Here is an 8,586-nt window from a genome sequence, read left to right as displayed (position 1 = left end):
TACAAGTTGAGGTTGAACCCGAACAAATGCACTTTTGGAGTAAGATCCGGTAAGCTCTTGGGCTTTATTGTCAGTGGTAAAGGAATTGAGGTTGACCCGGCTAAAGTGAGAGCTATTCAAGAAATGCCAGCTCCTCATACGGAGAAAGAAGTCAGAGGTTTCTTGGGACGCTTGAACTACATTGCCCGATTTATCTCCCACTTGACCGCTACCTGCAAACCCATCTTCAAATTACTGAGGAAAAATCAAGAGATGATATGGAATGACGAATGCCAAGAAGCTTTTGAAAAAATCAAGAACTATCTCCAGGAACCTCCGATTCTGATACCACCAGTTGAAGGAAGACCTCTAATCATGTATTTGACCGTGTTAGAAAATTCAATGGGGTGCGTATTGGGGCAACATGACGAGTCTGGTCGAAAAGAGCATGCCATATACTACCTGAGCAAAAAGTTTACCGACTGTGAAACAAGATACTCACTGCTCGAGAGAACTTGCTGTGCTTTGGCCTGGGCTGCTCGCCGACTAAGACAGTATATGTTGAATCATACCACTTTGCTGATTTCTAGGATGGATCCCATCAAATACATGTTCGAGAAGCCTGCCCTCTCCGGAAGAATAACGAGATGGCAGATGATCTTAACAGAGTACGACATCCGGTATACTACCCAGAAGGCCATCAAAGGAAGCGTGCTCGCTGATCATTTGGCTTATCAAGCGGTGGACGATTATCAATCTATGAATTTTGAGTTCCCAGATGAGGATGTCATGCTTGTTACTGATGATGAAAAACCCAAACCAGATGAAAGACCCGAATTGGGATCCCGATGGACTATGGTCTTTGATGGGTCTTCTAATGCATTGGGCCATGGTGTCGGGGTTGTAATCATTTCTCCCGGAGGTTACCACACACCTTTCACTGCCAGACTGTGTTTTCACTGCACCAATAATATGGCTGAGTATGAAGCATGTATTTTGGGACTCAAAGCTGCTATAGATCGGCGAATCAAGTTTTTGAGTGTGTACGGAGACTCAGCATTAGTAATCAGTCAGATCAAAGGAGAATGGGACACTAAGCATCCGAATCTCATCCCTTACCGAGAACGGGTGATGACATTAATCCCATACTTTGAAGAGATTACATTTGAACATATTCCACGGGAAGAGAATCAGTTGGCAGACGCCTTAGCTAGCATGTCATCTATGTTCAGAGTCAGATGGGGCAGCGAAGCTCCCATGATTACCATTGGACGGTTAGATGAACCAGCACACTGTTATGAACTTCACACTGAAAGAGTACAGGGGAAACCTTGGTTCCACGACGTAAAAAGATATTTAGGAGCTCAGGAATACCCTGAAGGGGCATCCATCAATGACAGAAAATTCCTGAGGAAGTTCTCCGCTAAATTCTTTCTGAGTAATGGAGTGTTATACAAACGTAATCATGATTCAACTTTGCTTCGCTGTGTGGATAAAAAGGAAGCAGAAAGGATTATGGAAGACATGCATGACGGTATTTTTGGGACTCATTCTAATGGACATACAATGGCCAAGAAGATTCTGAGATCAGGGTATTATTGGTCTACCATGGAAGCTGATTGCCACCATCACTCCAGAACCTGTCACAAGTGTCAGATCTATGCGGATAAAGTACATGTGCCTCCTGCTCCATTGAACGTGTTGACCGCACCTTGGCCCTTTGCAATGTGGGCATTGATATGATTGGGGAGATTAAACCTACTGCTTCTAATGGACATCGCTTCATCCTTGTCGCTATTGATTACTTTACAAAGTGGGTAGAGGCCGCCTCATTTGCTTCTGTCACCAAGAATGTGGTGGCACGGTTCATCAAGAATAATCTCATTTGTCGGTATGGTATCCCTGAAAGGATTATCACCGACAATGGTACTAATTTGAACAACAAGATGATTACGGAACTCTGCGCGCAGTTCAAGATAAAACACCATAACTCTTCTCCGTATCGGCCCAAGATGAACGGCGCCGTAGAGGCTGCTAATAAGAACATCAAGAAGATCATACAAAAGATGACAGTAACGTACAAAGACTGGCATGAGATGTTACCATTTGCTCTTCATGGTTATCGCACTTCAGTACGCACTTCGACAGGGGCAACTCCTTTCTCTTTAGTCTATGGAATGGAAGCTGTTTTACCAGTAGAAGTTCAGATTCCCTCTCTAAGGATCATGAAAGAGGCGGGTTTAGACGAGGACGAATGGATTCAGACTCGGCTCGATCAGATAAATTTGATTGATGAGAAGAGACTTGCGGCTGTTTGTCACGGGCAGATATATCAGAAACGCATGACCCAGGCGTTTAACAAAAGAGTCAAGAGACAGGTGTATCAAATTGGCGACTTAGTGATCAAGCGTATCATTCTATCACAAGGGGATCCCAGAGGCAAGTGGACTCCCACATACGAAGGGCCATTTGTGGTTAAGAAGGTATTCTCCGGTGGAGCCATGATACTTGCTACAATGGATGGCGAAGACTTCCCGCATCCTGTGAACGCGGACATAGTTAAAAAATACTACGCATAACAGAGACCCGCTAGGGCAACGTACCTAGGCAAAAGTAAGGGCATCCCGGCGAACCAAAAGGGTTCGGGCAAAAATTAGGGATAAATATATACAAATGTACACCCGGCAAGTCAAAAACCTGAAAAGGCGGCTTGGGCAAAAATGGGTATCCTGGTGGACTGAAAACCTGAAAAGGCGGTCCAAGCAAAAATTAGGGATTAAAGCGTATGACTATGTCCCGTTCTCTGTCAGCTTCAACCAAGTTCAAGGGACTGAACAAGCCAATCACTTCTATCCGACAGCAGGAGATGAGATGCTTGAAGACATAATGACAGTAGTGGGATTAGAATCGCTAGGACTTTTTCTGCATAGCTTTTTCCTCGTTTGCCTAACAATTTCCTCTTTCTAGGATTTCTGTCTCCCTGTACACAAATTGCCTGTTCATAGGCCCCCTTTCAAAATCAATACAATTCATTTCCAAAAAGATGCTTTTGTTTTATTTTTGCTGTTTTGGTTGCGTAAATGTCCATTGATTTGATTTGAATTAATATATGCATTTGAATATGATCAATGTTTATCAAAATACATGCATAGAATAGCAATAGCAATCACTACCCGAATTCAGGATCAAGGAGAAGGTCTAACCATACTTCCAATGAATTCGCTACCAATTTTATTCTCCCCAGCAAGCTTGTTTTTTCCTCAGGAGAAATTGGCATTATTCCCCGGGCAAAGCCAGCTATCTCCCAGAAGAAGTCGATATCATCAGACAGATTGATCATCTCTTCCATCCCCAGCCAGGCTCTGTTGAATATTTCCACCATCAGACCGAAATCAACAACCCCCTGCCGAGAAAGGGTCATCATTACAAGTATCTCCAATCAGTAGATGGGGATTTATTTTCCCCAGTAGAGTCTCCAAGCAGAACTTCTCATACGCATAACTCATTCATTACATCATTTCACAGCATACACATGCATACGACATTCACATTTATTTCTTGGCATAACACGAAACATCTCATGCATCATGACATAGCATGAAGCTAACGTTTCTGTGCAGGTTAATTATCCTCCTGATATAGCCAAAGTAAAAGGTTCATTCAGACATACACCTTTATCAATTATGTACAAAGTTCGGATACGTATTTCAGATACCATTCATGGGAACATTCATTCTGACAACACTCCGATATCCTCCTAACGATGGCATCTTTAAGCTCATCCCAGACATTTATTGCAAGTACAACATATACAGATATCATCAGATGCTACCTAGTGTACGGTACATTTCTGAAGTGTAGTCTAGTGTACGACTACCCCCTTTTATCATCAGATTCAGCCTAATGGACGGCTCATTCTGCTCAGATACGGTCTAATGTACGACCCAATTAGACATTCGTCTCCTCAGATGCTACCTAGTGTACGGTACATTTCTGAAGTGTAGTCTAGTGTACGACTACCCCCTTTTATCATCAGATTCAGCCTAATGGACGGCTCATTCTGCTCAGATACGGTCTAATGTACGACCCAATTAGACCTTCGTCTCCTCAGATGCTACCTAGTGTACGGTACATTTCTGAAGTGTAGTCTAGTGTACGACTACCCCCTTTTATCATCAGATTCAGCCTAATGGACGGCTCATTCTGCTCAGATACGGTCTAATGTACGACCCAATTAGACCTTCGTCTCCTCAGATGCTACCTAGTGTACGGTACATTTCTGAAGTGTGGTCTAGTGTACGACTACCCCCCTTTTATCATCAGATTCAGCCTAATGGACGGCTCATTCTGCTCAGAGGCGGTCTAATGTACGACCCAATTAGACCTTCGTCTCCTCAGATGCTACCTAGTGTACGGTACATTTCTGAAGTGTAGTCTAGTGTACGACTACCCCCTTTTATCATCAGATTCAGCCTAATGGACGGCTCATCCTGCAACTCCAATACAGTCTATCATAAGACCCATTTGGATCTTCAACTCAGAGACGATCTAGCGTACGATCCATTCTGATTTTTCATCCTCGGCAAAGTCATCCGCCTAACGAACAGCTCACTCTGGTATTCAGATACGGTCCAGTGTATGATCCATTCTGATCCCTTATCCCCAGTAGTATATAGCATACTCCGACTCCCCGGCGAAGTCGACAGCATGATGGATGACTCACTATACGGTCTGACGTACGACCCGGTGTGACACCCATGTCTCAAGATATCGTCTAACGTACGACACAATCTGGAAATCTCCTCATCAAACTTCCTGGATGGCATCTTTAAGCCCATCTCCGTCAAGACTAATTAACAAGCGCAAATTGTTGGGGCATTCTAGTGTTCAATAATCTTTCACCTCCAGACCACGAACGACACATACCATTCTACCCTCTCGGCTCAAGAATATTGAACAGGGGCAGCTGTCATACCCCAAAATTTGCCCGTTGATACTACAAGGCATCTGTCAAGGCATTCCGACTTGTTTTGCAAGGCACCGACTCTAAAGGAACGAAAGCCCAGCTCACAACGGGCCCAATCCAAAGGTGGCCCAAAACAGCTTGCTCGCTAGGCGAGCAATTACTTCGCCTAGCGAACACTTCATCATGACACTCGCCCAGCGAAGCATCAGATCCAGAAAAAAAAGCCCAGAATAGCTTGCTCGCTAGGCGAGCAATTCCCTCGCCTAGCGAAGCTTGCGAAAATCTGAAGTTTTGGACCTCATTTTAATCCCATTAGGTCACCACCATCACTATAAATACCAGGCACCTCAGCCACGAAAAGGGACAGACCGGGACGGACGGAAAAGAACGGAAACCCTAGCACAGAAACCCTGCTGATCCAGAGAATTCGGAAGACGGAAACCCTGAAGGCCGCTCACCCGCCTCGAAGCTACCACCGCCCAGCTCAATCCGATACCCAGAGTGATCAGTCCCGTTCAACATAGCAATTGCAAACAGGTTTGCGTATTATCACTGTTATATGCTTCCAATTGATAATCGTCACATACATAACGCATCATGATTAAATTTTGATATGTAACCTGATTTCACATGCAAATTTAAGTATGCCTGAACATCATGAAGGCTATCCATGCTGTGCCTGTAATTCAATGTCATAAAATTCAAGGTTCCGGAGACGGTACGATTGCCAAGTTCGAAATCCGTGGCCGCTCGCTAGCACATCGCTAAGCGAGCCTGTAGCGAATATTCGCTAAGCCTTCGCTAGGCGAAGCAGAGGCGAACGTACCAGTAGCTGTTCTTATGTTTCGTTTTATGTTTGCCTTATTGTAATCATGCATTATTTGGCCTTATGACTATTGTGTTCATTCTGTAGTGCAATTTTCAATTGCACTTTAACTTGGTATTCTCACCCGTGTGTTTAAATTGTGTTAAAGCTTGCATATTCTCGAAGAAGCGGTCGGCTAGGTATTCCGCTTTACTTGTGGGATACCCCTTATGGAGATGGATTTGGAATTACATGATCACTTTTAATGTTGCCTAATTAATTTTAAGGAGGAGATTCATCCTAATTGCCTAATCAATTTTAATGTGGATATGTATCTTAATTATTTAAATGACTATAAGATGGAAACCCATCTTAAATACTTAATTAATTGTAAAACATGGCCTTTGAATATGTGATCTTGGACCTCTCTTTATTGCCTTACGATATTACGGTATTACGGTCATGTCCCGCGAATGTAGGGATACACTTAGCAACGGCCCTTCGGTTAATTCATCATAAATCATCATAGTCCCTCGGATGTTGCCTTCGAAAATACGATTTTGTCCCTCGATGACCCTTCGGTGTAGCCTACGGTTAAATGATGATCGTCCCTTCGAATGCTAAGGTATCCTTACAACTGTTGCCTTCAATGACCTATCGATGACCCTACGATGATCCTTAAACATCCAAAGGGTAAAATTACTTACTTCTCAATAGTAAGGACAGTTTTACCCTCATAAGGATAGGAAACGTTCATAACGACCTTAGGAAGGTATAACTCTCAATTGCTGGATCATAACCTGAAACATTTTCCACCCCTCACACTTTGCAAATCCTAGAAAATCACCACTTGGTATATATTCACACTAGAATCATTACCAAGTTATATTTTTCTAAACTGTTTTTCAAAATCAAACGAGATAAATGCTTTGTATACATTCATACGAGAATCATTACAAAGTTAAACTCTCTTTTTCGAAACATTTTTAAACAATTCACGAACACTTTTCAGACAAAAATATAAGTGATCCAGCAATTAAGAGCCCATGGATAACCATGGATACAAAGGGTGCTAACACCTTCCCTTTGTATAATGTACCTCCCGAACCCAAAATCTATTGAGGTCTTTCCTGTTCCTTTCCACCTTTCCTTATTGGATAAAAGAAAAGTCGGTGGCGACTCTTTCTATCCGCGACATTGCGATAAAAAGCAAAACACCCCAAGTCAGTTCACCGTATGACACATGTGAAGTAATTCCAGAACTTTTGATGTGGTGAGATGTTGTAGCTTCTTGCGAGGCATCTTAGTCTGTTTTCCTGTCTGGAAGTCTCCATAAATTCTTCCTTCTTCAATCTTGAGGTTAGGAAGACTATTGATATCCTTTGATTATATAATATTTCTCATGCTTATGAGATTCAGATGATCAAATTTTTTGTGCCATATCTTAGTTTCATCCTCTTTAGTGATTAGATAGGTTAAGGGTTGGTCATGTGATTGAGATCTCCACATGTAACAATTATTAGAAGACCCTGTACCTTTCATGATTTCTTTCTAACTTTTTTTATGTGACAATACATTCAAATTAATTGAATTTGACACAAATATCTTGATCACACAGTTGATCGGTACTAATAAGATTAGCAGTCGGAGCTTGGCAAAATACCCTTTTTTGTCCCTTAACTATACACTTGGGTTCAGATTGGTCCCTTAATTTTTTTCATGTCACCTTGGTCCTTTAAATTTTTAATAGATGCATATGAGTCTCCTCCGTCTATTTTCCTCAAACGTCCATTTATTTAAGCTACGTGGCAACTGAGCTAGAAATGGTACATCATCTTCAACCAAACCCAATTGTCTTCTTTGTATCTTTCTTCTTTCTTCTTTCTTATTCTAATTTTTAACTACAATTTGGTTTCTTCTTCTATCATGGTTATAGATCCGGTTATGATTCCCAAGATGTGACTCGAAGAACAGTTTTCCATACAAGAAGATGCTTCTGCTGGATTGAAAAGCATGAAGCATTTCATTCGTGTGCTTTCTTCTCAAACTTCATATTCTTCTTCAAATCAACATAACTGTTTATATCTTGATTGAACATAAATAACTAATTTCACTATATCTAAGTTCAAACAGTTTATTAATTTGTTGAATCGTACCGGCCACACTCGTTTTCATCGTGCACCTTGTTCGCAATCTCAACCGAGATCTGAGAAATTGAATCTTCAACAACCACAGTCAATAACTCTTGATTTTGCAAAGCCAGTACAGATAGTTAATCCAAATCCAAATCCAAATCCAAATCCAAATCCAAATCTAAATCCAAATCCGAATTTGAATACTAAATGTAAACCTAAACCTAATCCTAATACATCTGCCGATTTATTTGTTTCTCAATACTCTAAATCTAAGGATGCATTCAGTATCTCAGCCACTAGTTCTTCCTTTATTTCCACCATTACCTGAGATAAAAGTGTTTCCGATGGTAAAGCAGGTCATATCGTTTCCTCTGGAAAGCCTCCTCCTTGCTTCATCTTACCGGAAAAGGTGTCATGAAGCAACCGTCTCTTCTGCTGCTTCCAGTAAAATATCATCATCCGGTCACTGCCATTTCTCTAAGAGAAGGTAAATTACCAAATTCAAAACCTAAATTATCGTCTAAATAAATAAATAAAAATTGAAATAGAAAATTGATAAAGATCTTGTTGAGTCTTATATCCATATCATTAGGTATGATGCCACTTGGAAGCTGTTTTTTGGCTTTGACTAACGTCCACTAACAAAATGACAAACGTGATAATGTTTCAAAAGTTAAAGGACCAAGGTGATACGAAAAAAA

The 8,586-nt window shown here is 41.5% G+C and overlaps 1 pseudogene; it reads left to right on the top strand.

The window, feature by feature from the left end:
• The first annotated feature begins 7,676 nt into the window (after positions 1-7,676).
• On the top strand, positions 7,677-8,376 carry LOC127123791 (probable WRKY transcription factor 11; annotated as a pseudogene).
• The last annotated feature ends 210 nt before the right edge of the window (positions 8,377-8,586 follow it).

Source organism: Lathyrus oleraceus, chromosome 2 (genome assembly GCF_024323335.1).
Source record: "Lathyrus oleraceus cultivar Zhongwan6 chromosome 2, CAAS_Psat_ZW6_1.0, whole genome shotgun sequence".
Classification (NCBI taxonomy): domain Eukaryota; kingdom Viridiplantae; phylum Streptophyta; class Magnoliopsida; order Fabales; family Fabaceae; genus Lathyrus; species Lathyrus oleraceus.
This window is presented reverse-complemented; position numbering and strand designations above follow the sequence as displayed.